The sequence below is a fragment of the Haematobia irritans genome, chromosome 1, assembly GCF_050003625.1.
Source record: "Haematobia irritans isolate KBUSLIRL chromosome 1, ASM5000362v1, whole genome shotgun sequence".
Lineage (NCBI taxonomy): Eukaryota > Metazoa > Arthropoda > Insecta > Diptera > Muscidae > Haematobia > Haematobia irritans.
This window is the reverse complement of record NC_134397.1, coordinates 117464452-117483257: the sequence shown is the minus strand read 5'-3', so window position 1 is coordinate 117483257 and position 18806 is coordinate 117464452. Positions and strand designations below refer to the sequence as shown.

At 33.5% G+C, this 18806-nt stretch overlaps 1 long non-coding RNA gene across 1 annotated transcript in view; it reads left to right on the top strand.

Annotated features, from left to right (window-relative positions):
- LOC142241568 (uncharacterized) overlaps nucleotides 1–18806 on the top strand; it is a 337909-nt gene that overhangs the window by 29288 nt on the left and 289815 nt on the right. The window contains exon 2 of the long non-coding RNA XR_012723699.1: nucleotides 11580–11609. This is a non-coding gene — a long non-coding RNA (uncharacterized LOC142241568). The remainder of the gene's footprint in view (nucleotides 1–11579; nucleotides 11610–18806) is intronic.

The window sequence follows — 18806 nt, the reverse complement described above, 5'->3', positions numbered from 1 at the left end:
GTCGAAATGAAAAGATAAAAATTTTACGCAAATATTGTGAACTACGAAATTTAATTAAGCAAATTTGAATTAATTCGTTTTTTTTTCTGCTTTTTGTACCCACCACCTTAGGATGGTGATAGGGGTATAATAAGTTTGTCATTCCGTTTGTAACACATCGAAATATCGATTTCCCATTATATAGGGTATATATACTCTTGATCAGGGAGAAATTCTAAGACGATATAAGGATGTCCATCTGGCCGTCTGTCTGTCTGTTGCAATCAAGCGCTATCGGCCTGGCACAGGTTCGTCTTTTGTCTGCACGCAGGCCAAGTTTGAAGATGTGCTATATTGGTCCAGGTTTTGATATAGCTCCCATATAAACCGATTTGGGGTCTTGGGCTTATAGAAATCATAGTTTTTATCCAATTTGCCTGAAATTTTAAATCTAGAAGTATTTTGGGACCATAAAAATCTACAGATTTTAGATCAAGGCGTTATTTAATCATTTTCTTGATTCCTCTAAAACTCAAACAAAAACGATTCTTGTTAATCCAGAATCTGATCTAGTCTTCATAGGTAGAATTTGTAAATGTATCTTGGAAAGCGTACTTGTTGAACTGATCTGCTTGGGAGAATATTTGTCTGTAACCCGCTACGACGAATAATATTCAAAGGAATCTATTATATTTGATTTATGGTTGTGGATATTTAAGATTCGGTCCGGCCGAACTTACTGCTGTATATACTTGTTACTTTATGTGGTATTAAAGTATTTTATTAGCATATATTAGCGACAACTTAAATTTCTAAGTATAGATTCGAATTTATGTAAAAATGTTGCTATCTTTCAAGTAAACAAATATTTATAACCTTCACCACTACTGTGGTACAGGGTATAATAAGTTTGTGCATTTGTATGTAACGCCAAGAAGGAAAAGTTTGAGACCCATCGTTTAGTATACCAATCGTCTTAGAAATAAATTCTGAGTCGATTTAGCGATGTCCGTCTGTCTGTCTGTCTGACTGTCCGTCTGTCTGTCCATGTATTTTTGTGCGCAAAATACAGGTAGCAGTTTAAGTCCGATCGTCCTCAAATTTGGCATAGAGTCGTTTTTTGGTACAAAGACAATCGCTATTAATTTTGAAAAAAATCGGTTCAGATTTAGATATAGCTGCCATATATATTTATACCCGATATGGTTATAATTGGCGTGTTTATCAACCGATGTTCTTCAAATTCAGTACATCCGAATTTTTTATGAGTCTCGAAAAACTTGCAAAATATCAGCCAAATCGGTTCAGATTTAGATATAGCTTTCATATATATCTTTCGTCCGATTTAGACTCATATGACCACAGAGGCCAAAGTTTACTACCGATTTTCGTGAAATTTTCCATAGAGAGTAGAATTGACATTCTACCAATGCTTGGTAAATTCAATTGAAATCGGTTCAGATTTAGATATAGCTCCCATATATATCTTTCGTCCGATTTGGACATATATGGCCTCAAAAGCCAGAGTTTTGCCCTGACTTGCTTCAAATTTTGCACAAGGAGTACGTTTACTAGTATAAGTGAGTGTGCCAAATTTGGTTGAAAATGGTTTAGATTTAGATATATCTCCCGTATATATCTTTCGCCCGATTTACACTCATATAACCACGGGGGCCAAAGATGTACTCCCATTTACGTGAAATTTTGCAGAGATTGCAAAATTATTATTCTAACTATTCAGTTCAAATTTAGTCAAAATCGGTTCAGATTATATATAGCTCCCATATATACGTACACCAGAGTTGGGGAAATATGGTAGACTTGTTCATATTTTAGATCCATTTTCAATGGGATTTTCCTCCAATTGTCTGGATAGTTTCCACAGAGAATATATTTAATATTATATTTAAGTGTGTCAAGTTTATTCTAATTTGGTTCAGTTTTAGATAAAGCCTCCATATATACGTTCTTCCGGTTTATACAAATAAAGCCAAATTCCCACACTTTACACAAAATTCTGTGATGATTTCCCCATATCTTTGTCATATCCTACACACTGTAATGCCAGACTTTCCACAGAACGGTTGAGTTTAAATAAGGCTCCAAGTCGCCAAATTGTAAATGTTACTCAGAATGTCCTATATCTCGAATATGTATTCGTATCGTATCGAATACATATATATAGTATCGCGTGATAAATCATAAATGCTCTTTTGTACAATTGCATTAAAATTTCTCTCGCTTCATATTTCCCATATTTTTTACTAACATTGTGTTTCATTCCAGGGCGTTAGCCGATTTCAATTTTAATTCTAGAGATTTTGTAGAAGTACAAAAAATTGTCTCCATTATAAGTATTTTATCTGGAAATGCAAACCTTTATATAGCTCCCAGCAGATTTGAAGTACTTGAGATGGTAACACAAATGTTGGTCTACATAGTGGTGAAGGGTATAATATAGTCGGCCCCGCCCGACTTTAGACTTTACTTACTTGTTTTAAATTAAGTCTTGGAAGACATCTCCTATTTTTGAACACAAAAAGTCTACAAATTTAAATTTTTCATTAATTTATAATAAGCTTTCATTAATTTTGAAGAATTTTTCTGAATTATTAAAGGCAAGTTGACCTCCATTCCAAAGTTTAATTTTTTATTATAGTTGTTCAAACTGGGCGCAGATTTTGAAGCTTAACAACGAAATTTCTGGCTTAGTGCAAATGTAATACCAGAATAAGGAAATGAATTTCTCTGTAAATTATTTTTTCGGAGGAAAAACCTCACAAATTTTTGTCAAGTCTTTTTTTATTATTTTTATATATAAAACAAAAATAATTACTTTAGGCTCGTTTTAAAATTTGCTACCGAATGTTCTTCTATGAAGTATTTTCTAACTCTGCTTAATTTTTCATATTTCGCCTCACTGTATATCATGGTGTGTCTGTTAGTGTTTCTGCTACTGCTATTGCTTTTGTTGTTATTATTTTGTTTGAGAACTGAAACTGAAGCTCCTTAAAAAGTTATTTGTATTTGACAACATTGAGACGATAATTTAACCACTTGTTCCACACATAAAAACAAAAGCTTATGACTACTATGGCTGTCATGGACGTCAATGCTCGCTCACTTATTTGCCTGGCTCTTTGCCTCTTTGTTCGCCTGCCAGGCTCGTCCACATTTGTCGTCCTGTGATGATGGTGATATTGGGGGTTGTTTACCCAAAATGAAATGATTGTGCCGGTTGTGCCTTAACTTGTCAGGTGTAGCCACCATAACGCGCTATACTTACCCAGAAGCATTTCCATTTCTTCGGTAGTTTCATTTTTATCCTCCTTCACTTGACAGTGGCTGGGAAATGCTGTTGCGCACGTACCACAGTTTACTATGATTCTCGTTTTACCAGTGCCAGTGATTCCTTCATCGATTTGGGTTTTTACCATGTGCTCCAGCCTTGTGAAACGTGGTTTTGGTTTCTTGATTAACTGTGAAAAAACGTAGACGTAACAGAAGTCCTCAAGCCATGAATAACGCTAGCAATGGCTTCTTGGTCGGTGGGTGGGTGGGTGGTTGGTTTGGGTGCCCCAGCCAACTTTTGCCATAGGTTGCTTTGGCTTTTGTATTTGGCAGCATCTGAAACGAATGAAAATTCTAAATATGAACATTAACTTTAATAAGTTATGGTTTTCGATAACAGGGTGTAAAACTAGTGTGCTCTATTTCTACAGGCCAAGGGATGAGGAGAGGGACTCTAACGACAATGACTGGGAAGGGGCCAAACCAAAAACAAAAAAAAAAAAACAAAACTCAACTTGAGAAATTTATAGTCCTTGTTTGCAATGGGTGGGAGAGAGTTTATTTGTGTTTATGTCAGAGTCCCGAAAACCCCTCCATACGTGTATATTAATATGCATGAAATGAAAATGGCCATATAATTTTAATATTTTATTACCATGGATTTGATGAGATTTTTCTTACTGCGTATAACGTTCAGTTGAGTTTTCCAAGAAACTATTGACAAAAAAATATATATTTTGTGGATTATATTGTTTTTGTAGTAACAAATAATATTGCATTTTGGATTGGGCCATGATAATTTTCAAAACAAAAGGACTGACTCAGGTGTTTGATATCTATCGTGAATTAACATTGTGCTAGAGACCACCACAAAATTAACTTGAACATTTTTTACCGACTTTTAAGTTCGATTATATTATAGGGGCCTGCCGAAATTTCATTTAATCGATGGCAAAAAATTCGACAAAATTTTATATTTTTCAAACACATCTCAAATCCACAGTAGGACAAAATACACTTAACAGTGTGGCTGATATGTATTGCAACCACCTTTAGATTTTTATAATTTCTAACAGATTTAATTCCAGTGGTAAAACAGCAGAAATGATCCGAATTATGAAGGCCAGTTTTGATCGAAAGCCGCAGTGGATGCAAAAATGAGTTTGTACTAAAGCCGTTGAAGTTCCATAAAGTGCAAGAGCTCACGGATGCACAATAAAGTTAGATTTAAAATAGCCAAGGAGTTGATTCGCTAGCACGAGAGTGTCCAAGTGGCCGAATGTGGGTTTCTTCGATGAGAAAGTCTTCCAAATATCGATCGGGTTTACGTGCCAAAGGGGTCAGTTGAAATGTACACCGTAGATTGGCCATCAGAATTCTTGCGTAGAGTTGTGCATGTGAGTCAGTGTTGCCAGGTTGTTTTTGAACCTTCTCCCAAATATTAAATAACAAACCCAAATTGGTATAATTTTTTTCAAACCCCCCAAAAAATGTTACGAAATTAAGTACAAAATGGGTTTCCAAATTTTGTAAAAAAAACTCCTGAAATTATACACTTCAAAAATACAATAAGTACATATATCAATTTAAAAAGAAGGTAAAACAAAATAATTCAATGTATAAATGTTTTGAAATCAAATTACGTAAAAACAATTCGGTTTATAAAATGGAAAATAAATATAAAATGCATTTATTATTCGCCGAAAGAATAAAAAAAATTCTAAATTCTCTGCAGTAGCAGTGTACAAATTATTACAACCCAGCAAAAAAGCTTCGCCACAAAATAGTGAAAATGTTCTTTTTGGATCCGAAAGTGGTGCACAATTGGCGCAGAAGCGATGAATTTAACATGTGCTTGTCATAGGACGGATGTCCACCATTTCAACAGCCGTTGCACTGAATGTGCATCACTTCTTAAGGAGTAATCCGTATTCAGTGTTGTGATGCGAATTAAAAAATTTTGTAACATTTTGACAAAGAAAATAATAATTATTTTTTATAATTTTTTATGACTTTTAATGCTTTTCTGAAACGATTGACATCAAACATTTTCAGAAATTCGAAATTTTTCTAAAATGGATTTTGCATTTTGTTCGACAAAATTTAAATAGTTTGTACCATTTTATTAATTCTTACTTTGTTTTTAACCAATTTGAATCAAAACAAGTTAATACAAGTAACTCATTAAAAATATGAAAAAAGCGAGTTGTAAAAAATTTAATTAAAAGAACTTCCTACACTGAAAAAACAGTGAACCCACCAGGAAGAAAAGTTTCGGTTAATTTTAGAAAATTTTGATTATTTGTAGAAAATTTTAACTAAACAGTATTACAAACGTTGGCATCACGCCGATGTCATAAAAATAAGTAAATATTTTTCGAAAAATTCAAGAAAATTTATTAGACATAAATAAGTTTTTTCATTTGTTAAAGAAAATTTTGTAGTTTGAAGGAAAAACTTGGATTTCAAAATTGCAAGAATGTCTTTAGTGATATACGAAGTTCATGATGGACGCATTTTTGGTAAAATTTACAAATTTTAAGAAATTCTGAACTATTTTGTGGAAGGTACGAATTTAGTTAATCATTATGCTTCATTTGAGTTTATTTTTTCCCTCGGTTTTAGTTAATTTAACTAAAGTAAACAAAAAATTATTAGAGTAAAGGAAACTTTCTCCAAACATAATAATTCCATGAACTAAAATAAAGTTAAATTGGCTTTAGTGAAATAGAGAGTTCACTTTTTTTTGAGTGTATGTAATTAAAATAGAGAACACTTTTGGAAGTGCTTTTAAAGTTGTGATTTTAGAAGAGCTTCCAAATTTTTTTTTGCTGGGAAGTGCATAAACTCAGTAACGACTAAATAAAAGGATTTAAATAAAAAAATGACACTTTTTAGAAAAAAAGGGTGTCTCCATTTGGGGACATTGGGCAATTTACGTATGAAATTCTCCAAAAATCTGCAATACCAGCACGGACGAAAAAGACTGTTTTTCATATGTTTGGGTGAAAAAATTATATGTTTGGAACACACATTTTTTAACACAATATTTTTGAGTGCAAACATATAATGTTCATAAACTAGCATAACATGTTTGGGACATATATGTTAATATGTTAGAACATATTATTTTTGGATATACAATGTTTGTAAATATTATATGCTTAAATACAAACATATATTAATTTGGAAATAGCCTATAAACATATATGTGTTTAGAAAGGGAGACCTAGAGAGTATGCTGCAAGTAAAATAATGGAAGTAACCAATTGGCGCCTTAAAAATTTATCCACACAAAGAAAATTTCATTAATTTTTTTTCTACCAGTGTACGCCCTAAGGTGAAATAATATATAATGTTTGGACCAATCCTGAAAATATATATGCTTGAAGCAAAATGTGTTTGGGGTATATGTTACAGAAGCGATTTTTTGAGAGTGTGGTAGTACAATTTTAAACTTTTTATTACAATAAACTTAACAGTTATCTGCACATAAACGAGATATTATTATAGATTTTAGATCATTTGGTACACATAAAACTATAGAAAGTATTTTACGAAAGCTCCGAATAATCCTAAAATAGCAAGAATATAACGCACTGAATATGACACTTTTTTTTCAAATGCGACGAAGTGTCTTTGTTTACAGATCAGAAGCAGAATAAAGCTGTCATGCGTATATTTAAAATTACAAAAATAACGGGTAGCTCAAATTTGTTTGTCTTGAAAGAGGTGTCCTCATATGGGGACAGAGGGCGGTAATGGGTTAAGGAATATTTAACTCTTAAACCGCTCCCAGCGGTTGAAGTAGACAAACGATTTTTTAAATTTGTTTTTAGAATTTGAAGAGCGTAGCGAAAATAATGCTAATGCACACTTGTTTATATTTAGGAAAATGGGGCTGACTCCTACATCTTTTTTTCTCCAAGTACATGGCAGATTGCTCCGAATTTTATTGTGAATTGTTCACGTTTATAAGGTGTAAACTATTTTTTATCCCTAAAAATTGCCCCAAGCATGAAAAACCCCCTACATTTGGGGAGAGGAACCCCCAACCTGAGCCAATGGTTGGCATGCCCGCCTTGCATACACAAGGTCGTGGATTCGATTCCTGCTTCAACCGAACACCAACAAGTTTTTCAGCGGTGGATTATCCCACCTCAGTAATGCTGGTGACATTTCTGAGGGTTTCAAAGCTTCTCTAAGTGCTTTCACTGCAATGTAGAACGCCGTTCGGACTCGGCTATAAAAAGGAGGTCAATTGTCATTGAGCTTAACATAGAATCGGGCAGCACTCAGTGATAAGAGAGAAGTTCACCTAACCTAACCCCCAACCTGGCAACACTGATTTGAGTAATACCTTACTCACGCACCATCACGACGGAAAAATCCTACTCACGAACATTCATATTTTTGGTACCACTCACGCACAGTTATGATCAGAAATATCGTGATTCAGGAATACTTATTTGAGTAATTTACCTCATGGACCTGACTGAAAACATTGGCATTACTAAAATCGAAAGCGTTATTAAACATCTTAGTTGTCACTAAAATTGTGTTGAATTCAATTCGTATGTGTCATTATATTCGTGAAAGATATTATTTTCGTGATCCTAGGTTTCCTAAATTCGTTACTCACGCACACTCACAAAGAGGTTATGTTTGTGACCCACGCTCACGCACTAGATTTGGTTGGCTTATCACTCTCATGCACACTAACGCCATTGTCATCAGCAAAACAATTTCCGTGAGTCATGGGGTCGAAATAAATGCCGAATATTATCGGGAAATGTTCTAAGGACAGTATTGAAGCACCGGACAGACACACATTTCGGCCTTAGACCATGGACATTCCAACAGGACTCAGGTCCATCGCACTCTGCCCGTATCCACCAAGGATGCCTTAAAAAGATGTTTCCTCATTTTATGGCCATCAAAATCTTCCGATCTTAATCCGTTGGACTTTTGCTCCTGAAGTCTTTAGAAGAATAAGTTTGGCCCTAAAAAATACCAAAGCTTCTATTATCTCAAGACGGCGGCCAGGAATGGGCCAAAATTCAATCAAATTGAAAAGAAATATAGCGCTCTACTTCATTGCTTTGCTGTATATCAGCTATCCTTTACTATTACTTTACTTTAAATATCAATTTATTAAAATAATGAAAATCCATAAAGAATTAAGGGATAATGCAGGCGACATTTCTGAGTATTTCAAAGCATCTCTAAATAGTTTCACCGCAACGTGAAACGCCATTCGGACTTGGCTATAAAAAAGCCCCTTCTTATTGGACAAAACATATCCAGAAAAAATGTATAGACAAAAAAACAATGCAAATGTTTTTTTTTTTTGGGTCCAGAAGTGGTGCAAAATTGGATCAGAGGTAATGAATTTGACAGGGGTTTGTCATAGGACGGACATAACGTTTCATTATTTTGGTTTTGTTTTTATACTGTTTTATAGAAAATTAAATTTATTGCGAAAATTGCAAACATAGAATTTTTATGAATAATTTCCAAAGAATTTCTAGTGAAGTGAAAATTTTTGTACTCTAAAAGTAATGACTTCCAAAGAAAATATTATTTCCTCCGGAACGAAATTTATGACAAGCGATTCAAGGAATATCTCTAAACTTTTTTTATATATAATTTTAAAGTAAATTTTATAGCGTCATAAGAAATCTTTGCTTGTCTAAAATGTCGTTCCTCGGAAAAGAAAACTATTCCTTCGGTGTAGAATCGAGCAGAACCCATTGATAGGAGAGAAGTTCATCATTTGTAGAATGACAATGGTCTTTATGGTCTATGCGAACCTAAAATAATGGTCGGCCACTATACCTAACCCAATCTAGGGATACACAAATATTAAATTTTAAGATTTTGCATTGGGAAATTCGATATCAATACTTGTAAACTGCTAACTTACAACAAAAAATATTTCCCATTATTTTGGAGGAGAACACACAAAAAAGAATTAGAATTCGAACAGTTTCCCAAATTAAATGAGAATTAAAGCTGCTCAGAATTTCTTTCATTTATTCTCTTATCCCTGAAGTAATTTTGTACAAAGTCATCAGACACCAAAACAGCCATTAAGGGCATCCATGCAAACCATTCAAAAAACAGACTTTCTGCCAGTAGATACTAAACCAACACACGGACAATAAAAAAGAATACACTCTCCTAAAATTCTTATTATTCCAACGAAGGACAGCGGGGAGAAAAAGGCAATGAAAGCATAATGGCGTGTCGACCCTTTGTATGGTAAAATTCTAGCAAATAATGCGCATAGACTCCACATTTAGTTTCTAATTTTATTTTTTTTTCTAAAAAGAAACTTGTGAAAGTTAGGAAGCAGCAACTCAACAAGATTTTAATTTACATTTGAAATGAAACCTTCTCATCACAGGCATACGAAGGATCGCTAGTAGCATCTCTATGGTGTGGAAGAGCAAAAAAACAAAACAGGAGAAAAAAATTACCATTGAATTTTTGAACACCAGACGCTTGATAATCGCCCGAGTAATCATCCAGACCTAGATGAAGATTTGCTGGTAATAAAGACACATCTAATTTCCATTCCCATGGAGCTCACCGTAATGAAAGCATCCAACCAATCAACCATCCAATGAACTTGCAAGCCAACGAATAAATGAAGAACAATTCCAGCCACAATTTTTTTGCCATACTTCTGTTAATTGTCCTTAGTTGTAAAGTTGCACCACTAAAGATAGAAAAATGGAATGTGAAAACGTTGGGAACAATGAAATTGCTCTTTGCCTTTAGTGGGCACTATTGGTGAAGCTGGTGGAGAAGAATCGATGGAATGTTATTTTTTTTTTCTTAGTTAAGCTTAAAAAGATCAAAAATTGTGATAAAATGCAATTGCTGTGAGGGAGCATTTGATGTAAAAGGCATTGACACGTTATGCCAAGGATGGTTGAATGCTGCGCTTTCGATTCAAAATCATTTTCCAATATTGTCACGTTTCCTTCGTAAGATTACATGGATAAAGATTTGAACAAAATGTGTTGATTTTATTGTTTACCATTTCGTTTTTTTTCGGGGTTTATTACACTGACTCAATTTAGAGTAATGATTGCATGAGATTTTCTAGATTGAAGTTTACAGTTTTAAACATGAAATATTTGATTTCTGAAATGAGCCATAGAATTTACTGATAACTTCATACATGTGTCCAATAGAGTTCTAAACACCCACAAAAAAACTGAAAATTGGAAGTCACTACTTTTAATGCACATCCAGACAGGATTTCTTTCAGATGGATTTAATTTTCACTTCACAAAAAGTTCTTTTATCATTTGTTTTACGCAGTTTATGTATTAAATTTAAAATTTCCGAGGTTTTTGTGTACAAAACAGTAGAGAAAAATGAAATAATGGACATTTCGTGGCAGACATGGAAATTGTGATAAAATATTTGCAAGTATAATTTTCTAAAAACGTTGAAAAATTTAAGAAAATTTTTATGTTTTTAATGTTTACGTACTTTTTTTTTAAATAAAAGGCAAAGTACTAATTTGGTACCACTTTCAGATCCAAAAAGAACATTTTCATTGCTTTTTACTGGACTACGCTTTTTTACTGGGTAATCAAATATTTCGATTTTCAATCCAGTCAGTGCTCGTTCGGGATATATAAAAAAGCAAATATCAAAATATATGTTTGAAATTTAGTTTTTAGAATTTAAGATCGAACGTTACCATCCCAGCAAACAAAACGTCGCCAAAAAAGTAGTGAAACTGTCGTTTTTGGATATGGAAGTGGTGCAAAATTGATACAAAACCGTCAATTTTTTTTCGACTTGTGGTAAGACGGATTTCCACCGTTTCGACAGCCGTTGCATTGAATTTGCATCACTTCTTAGATGTGCTCCATTTGTCTGTAACGTTTATATTTTTAAAAATTTGCAATTTTTCGGGAATGGATTCAGCATTTTTCGACAAAATTTAAATAATTTGTACCATTTTATTAACCCTTACTCTGTTTATAGCTTATTTGAAAGGAAAAAGTTAAAATTTCCCATTAAAAATATGAAAAACCCGAGTTATAAAAAATTAAATTAAAATAACTTCCTGTTTAGTTCAAGTAACGAATATCTTTGGGAGGACATGTTTGGAAGTGCTTTTAAAGTTGTACCTTTAGAGCAACTTTTTGCAGGGATTATATCCAAGTCCATTTGAAAAATTATTTTTGATTTCATAAATTTTACCTCACTGTTTTATTTTATTATTGACCATATCGTTAGTGATACATCTAAAGAGGACATTTGTTTATTATTTATTTCAGATTGATGGAACTTGTCACTTCTTGCAACAGGTTAGTATTTCATGTAGCAGAAATCAGAAGAAACCCATCAGTGGCGTGAAATATTTACAGAAATATATTCCCTCGAATTTAACTAACCTTCCCCTAACGATTTTGATGTTGATTTCGAGACAAAGATGCGGCTTCATTAAAATAAAGACATTTTCATAGGAAGCCAACTATTTTTAAATCTGGGCTCTAAAAATAGGATAGAGAATGTCCGTACGTTTTTCCTTATATATAGAACAAAATTTTTAACTGTCAAGTGTTTTATGTTCATTTTTTAAATGAACCATTAATATTACCAGACACTTTGATTTAATTGTAAAAGGATTGAAGCGAAAAAGAATCTACTTCCGGCGAGCAAAGGCCGCAGCTAACAGCATATAGTGCCTCCGGTTATGTATTAAACTGGTCCTTTTCGATTCTGTCTCATTCATTTCATGAACTTTCATTCTACTCTTGCAATATTTTACAAAGGTTTAATGAAAACAAAAAGACATTATAAAATCCAAATTGTAACAGATATTAGGTGAATATTGTACTGCTCGGCCATCTCGTTGAGAGATTTGCAGCAGTCTATGGCCGTTTTCGAGTTAAGGAACACAGAGTCCAAGGATTTTATTGCAGGTTGACTGTCTGAGTATATATTAATGCCAACATTTTTTGGAACATTACTTCTGAGCCAATTCGCCACCTCTCTTATTGCTAATACACTACAGTGATTAGGTAATCTTTTCGCTATTCGAATTTCCAGATCTTTAGAACCCCACTTGTCCATTCAATTTGGAGCCATCAGTATAGAAATCTATATATCTTTTATTCCCCGGGGTCTGTATACAACACACCTCACTGTTGGGAATTAGAGTTTCCAACTTTTTGTCGAAAAGTGGTTTCGCCAGAGTGTAATCCACTACGTTAGGCACATCTGGCATTATTTTGAGGACCGAACTGTGGCCGTACATTTTTCCGACGGTTGCGCAGCCGTTGTTGCTGCTGACTGTTTGGCCAAAATGTCTAAAGACAATAGATGCAGCATGACATTAAGGGAATCTGTTCCTGTCTTACTGAATGCTCCTGAGATACACAAGCACGCCATACGCTGAACTTATCTAAACCTGTCGGTTGCTGAAGTGCCGGCCACCAGACTACAACAGCATATAGCATTATAGGTCTAACCACTGCAGTGTATAGCCAATGCACAATTTTCGGTTTTAGTCCTCACTTGTTTCCTATTGCCTTTTTGCACGAGTACAAAGAAAATTGTAACTTCAAATTTTTCTTCAAAATACGAATTTTTCCTAATTAGGTTGGTTATTGATACTATAATTCCTGTCATTGAAGACAAAAAATCTTTCTGAGCGAGATCAGTCAATTGGCATTTCAGTGGATGCCACATTAAGATAACAAGCCTGGACATGAGGCTATTTCAGAGTTATTTCAGTGTTTTTGCACAACACTGCCAGTATCACGGTATCTATGGTGCGGAAACGAAATATTTATTCACATTTAAATGCGCTAGCTATAGCCACTTGGGGTTTCTTAAGCAAGTATGAAGAAATGATATTATCACGCTTGAATTCCATCACGAATGCATTAGATCAAAATGCTTTAGTACGCTTGGAAACAATATGGGCTGTGACTATATCTAACCTAACCTAACTTAAAGTTGGTTGCAATCAGAGATGGTCCGAGTAGCAATATTTTGGGTCTTCTACTGTCAAAAAGTTGTAAATGTCGAAAATGTCAGGTCAGTACTATGTTCGGTTTTCGAGTTGAAAATCACTTTATTTTCGCAATTACTTTTCCTGAAATAAAAATTATAAATGAAAACAAACATATTACTGTAAAGTTTTGCCGAAATCTAGAGGAACAGGAAACTGCGCATCAATTGAGATAATCTGTATGTTTATATTGAACTGTTTTAACAAAGTACCTGACCTTAAAAAGTAAAAATCGAAGTAAATGTCAAAAACACTTACAGGATGTTAATATTTGATTTCAAACAATTTTTTTAATATCCTAAGATATATTGAAGAATTTTAGAATTTTTGATTATAATAATTTGAAATTTTAATTCAAAAGTAATTTGCAAATTTCTCCAGAGAATCTTCTGAATGCAATGATTTTTCAAATTGTTGTAACTGTGAAAATTGCCGTGGCAAAAGTGGGATGTTCAAAGTCTGCAACGTGTAGGCATACAAAAAAGTATGAAATAAATGGTTGTAAACCATGTTAATTTTCAATGTTGTCAAAAACTAAGTATTTTATGGAGGTTTACGACGTTTTTGACGTATGGTAAAATACGCCGTAAACGTAAGTCAAATAATTTACAGTGTACGACAGACCATCTCTGGTTGCAATACATAGCAGCCACTCTGTAATGCTGTGAATGAATTTTATATTTTAGACAAACAAGTTTCGCTTATTGCACACTGAAAAAAATGTTGACCTAATATGAAATATTATGGACAATTTTCTTTAAATATGTGAAATTTTAATTAAAACTTTAAAACTCTTTTCATTAAATTGAGGACAAAAATTTTGGAAAATTGCGTCCCTCCGTTAATGTCGTATGTCTTTGAATTAAGGAAAGCTTTCCTTAAAGCAAAGACAAGTGTTTTCATTTAAAAAAGTCGTCTTTAGATTAATTGATACATTGAACCTTTAGTTTTAACATAAAAAATCTTCAAATATTGGTTATAAGTTATTTTGAGGATTTTGCATCTTCTTTTTTTGAATTAAGAAAACAGTTTTTTTCTTGAAGTACCTGTAATTATTAAGTTTTTTAAACTGAAATTTGTTTGTACGTGCATAGCTTACATATTATATCACAAAAAAGAGAATGTCTTTATTTTAAAGGAGCCGCATCTTTGAATGTCTTTATTTTAAAGGAGCCGCATCTTTGGCTCGGAATCAATACCAAAATCCTTGCGAGAAGGTCAAAAATTTTGGGGTCTAATTAAACCTTTTTTGAGTGCAAGGAATTTTATTTGCGTTAAACTAATTTTAACAAGTAAGGAAAGTCTAAAGTCGGGCGGGGCCGACTATATTATACCCTGCACCACTTTGTAGATCTAAATTTTCGATACCATATCTCATCCGTCAAATGTGTTGGGGCTATATATAAAGGTTTGTCCCAAATACATACATTTAAATATCATTTGATCTGGACAGAATTTGATAGACTTCTACAAAATCTATAGACTCAAAATTTAAGTCGGCTAATGCACTAGGGTGGAACACAATTTTAGTAAAAAAATATGGGAACGTTTTAATCTGAAGCAATTTTAAGGAAATTTCGAAAAAGTTTATTTATGATTTATCGCTCGATATACATGTATTAGAAGTTTAGGAAAATTAGAGTCATTTTTACAACTTTTCCACTAAGCAGTGGCGATTTTACAAGGAAAATGTTGGTATTTTGACCATTTTTGTCGAAATCAGAAAAACATATATATGGGAGCTATATCTAAATCTGAACCGATTTCAACCAAATTTGGTACGCATAGCAACAATGCTTATTCTACTCCCTGAACAAAATTTCAACTAAATCGGAGTTAAAAATTTGCCTCTGTGGTCATATGAGTGTAAATCGGGCGACAGATATATATGGGAGCTATATCTAAATCTGAACCGATTTCAACCAAATTTGGCACGCATAGCAACAATGCTAATTCTACTCCCTGTGCAATTTAAACCAAATTGGGGTAAAACTCTGGCTTCTGGGACCGTATTAGTCCATATCGGGCGAAAGATATATATGGGAGCTATATCTAAATCTGAACCGATTACCGATAAAATTTGGCACACTTGACTATAGTACTAATTGTTCTTCTTGTGCAAAATTTTAAGCAAATTAGGGTAAAACTCTGGCTTCTGGGGCCATATAAGTCCATATCGGACGAAATATATATATGGGAGCTATATTTAAATCTGAACCGATTTCTTCCAAAATCAATAGGGATCTATTCTGAGCCAAAACACATACTTGTGCCAAATTTGGAGTCGATTGGACTAAAACTGCGACCTAGACTTTGATTACAAAAATGTGTTCACGGACAGACGGACATTGCTATATCGACTCAAGAGCCCACCCTGAGCATTTTTGCCAAAGACACCATGTGTCTATCTCGTCTCCTTCTGGGTGTTGCAAACATATGCACTAACTTATAATATCTTGTTCCACAGTGTGGAGCAGGGTATAAAAACAAAAATCCACATTTGCCTAAAATTTCTAATTTGTAGCCAGTGTGCTCACCCAAAAACAAAAATGTATGCAAATTCCTAGTTGCCCTTCCATATTTGTGAATAAGCATTACCTTTTAGGGATGTTTTCTCAAATATGGTTGAGTCTCATTTCGACATCATCTAGGGGGTTTATGCAGTTGAAGGAAGGCTCTGTATAAGCAAGGTAAAGATTTTGTTTTGTCAAAATTTGTGGGTATAGCTTCGGAAGAACGCAGAATACAAACACAAACAGACGAACGCATACCCACATACACAGATATAAAGAAATTATATTTATGATGACTTTGACAGTTAGGTTAGTTAGGTTTTTGTAGGAGTGCGTAAATGTATGCATGAGACACTCCGACCGAGGATGAGGCTATGTGCTTCAGCTTAAGTTGGAATTAAATGAGATCTCACAAATAACCAGACAAAGACCAACAAACCAACAATGAAATGATCCAAGGATCCAAATTTTGCCTCCAAAAAATATATTTGGTAAACAAAAGCCAAACGAAAATCAAAATAGGTTTGTGAGGATTTCGTTTAAAATATATACCAATTCAGATCCCCCGCCTGGATGTCATTTGAAATTTTTGGAGTCTTTAGAATTCCCACACACGTGTACTTCTCCATTTCCTTTCACAACCACTAAGCCGTTAACAAATACAATTGGTGGTTGTCGGTGTCCTTTGAGAGGAAACAAGTGGGCCCATATTTGTGTGTGTGTGGGCATTGCGAGTGTGTAGTAATTTCAGCTCAGGGTTTGTGTACATTTTTATATTTAATATGGATATTTCTCGCATCTTAGCGCCGCCAAGAGACTCTTAACAAATATGGCACGTACCAGTCGAACCCATAAGTTTACGTTTTATATCGCTTAAACTGTGCAATATTATAAATTTTGCATTTTATCTAAGACATTAGTTGCTGTTGCTTGTTGTTCGTTGTTCCTCTGTTGGTTTGTTTGTTCTATCTCAACCGCAATGTTTCGTCCCGCCAAACCAAGAGTGGAAAAGTAAATCCCCCCAGATGACTAGGACTGGGCTAAAGACAACAACCGCATTGTTAGAATGGCCATTTAATATCGTATGAAATTTGTTGGCTTTGCTCACATACACACACACACCCATACATAGATAAATACAAAGGCTTTTTCTATGTCGCCTGGAAGGGGTGCAAATGTTCACACAACTTGACAGACAACAGACAGGCATTGTTTGGATGATTTGCCCAAGTCCCTCAAGTATTAGACATTAAATGCTTGAACGTGAGGAAACTTGGGACCTCATCATTTGTAGTTCCCTTGCGATAGACAACTATCTCTGTCGTATGATTATTAGTGAAGGGGTAAACGATTGTCCAATGATAAGATTTCGTATAGATTTTCACATATCAACATATGCATATCCTTTTTTTTACCGAAAAGTGGGAGTTGTGACCGCATTGTAAATATTTTTTATTAAAAATATAAAAATAAGCAGGGATTTTCTTTTCCAAAGAATGGGATTCTGCCTATGATTATTCAGAAGCTAAACTATGTGAGGTCATTAGAGGAAAGAAACGGGTTAATGAAATAATGCGAAATTCGGGGGTTAACCCTTTCAATATTGGATGTAAGCTCACTAATCCTTAGGCTTATTTGAAGAGAGAAAATTACGTGACAAAGGATATGAAGGAATTTTTTACTCTTGTCTTTGTAAACAAGAAAAAAAATAAGTTCGTATATTTATAGATAGCTTGTAATAGTTTTAATATTGTTTTATCTAAAATATGAGTGACGATATCGCGTAATCATTATCGAGGAAATTACACTGCAAAAAAAATTTGACCTAGTTTTAATTTAAATTTTAGAAAATCATATTTACGCCATTTTAATGTCAAATTTCTTTAAAATTCAAAATTAATTTTAAAAGTTCTGTTTCCTTAAATGTATGATACTCATATTTAAAATTTGCATACCTCTGTCGTTAAGTCGTGTATCTTTGAAGTAAAACAAATTTTCCTTGCTATAAAGAAAATTATTATTGATTTAAAGGAAAATCTTTAAATTAATTAAGATAGTGAATTTAAGATAATACGGCTTTTGATATAGGCTAAAATTTATTTGGAAGAGGTTCAAACATTTGTTTGAAGTTTGAAGTTATTTAAAGTCTTTAAGTGTGAACGACGCGAATTTCTCCTTTCTTATAAAGTAATTTCTTTAATTCTCGTGTAAAAATTGGGGGGATCTACCCCCTAAGGAGATTTACCCAGATATGATGGGACAAAATTAGATATAATTATATATAATCCCCTATATGGCGAGATCTAACATCAGATCCAATGATATATAGGGACATAGGGATATAATTGTATCTACGACATTAGATCTAGGCCAATATAGAGATCTGATCCAATTCCATAGTAATTAGATTAAAAAAACTTGTTTTATTTTGATTGCAATTGCAATGTATATACATTGACCAAAACAGCCCATTACAATAAACAAAAATCTGATTAAAACTAAGTGGTCATAAAAAGAAAACAGAAAACTATCGTAGTTTGAAGGAAAAACTTGGAGCGTTTGTATAATTTTTACTTTTCTTACTTCATTTAACTGTGGTACGCAAACAATTATTAAAATCAAGGAAACTTTCGCAAAACATGATACGTGCATGAACTAAAATAAAGTTAAATTGGAAATTAATACAACTTTAAATTAAAATTTCAAATTAGCGTATTTTTCAATTTACCTTTTTTTAGAACCCATTACTGTAAATAAAAGTGAAAGTGGTTCCACTCACTTATCTTTTCAAGCACGTCTAGAGATCCGCAATATAATTTTTAACGCTTCTGATGAAATTCATTTAGACGAGTCTTCAAAATGCGCTAGTTGACTGTTTCAAATAAATTTTTTTATCATTTTCCAGGTCGAAAACCTATGTTGTTAGCACCTATATTTTCTGTTTATTTTTTTAATTTATTATGATTTTAAAT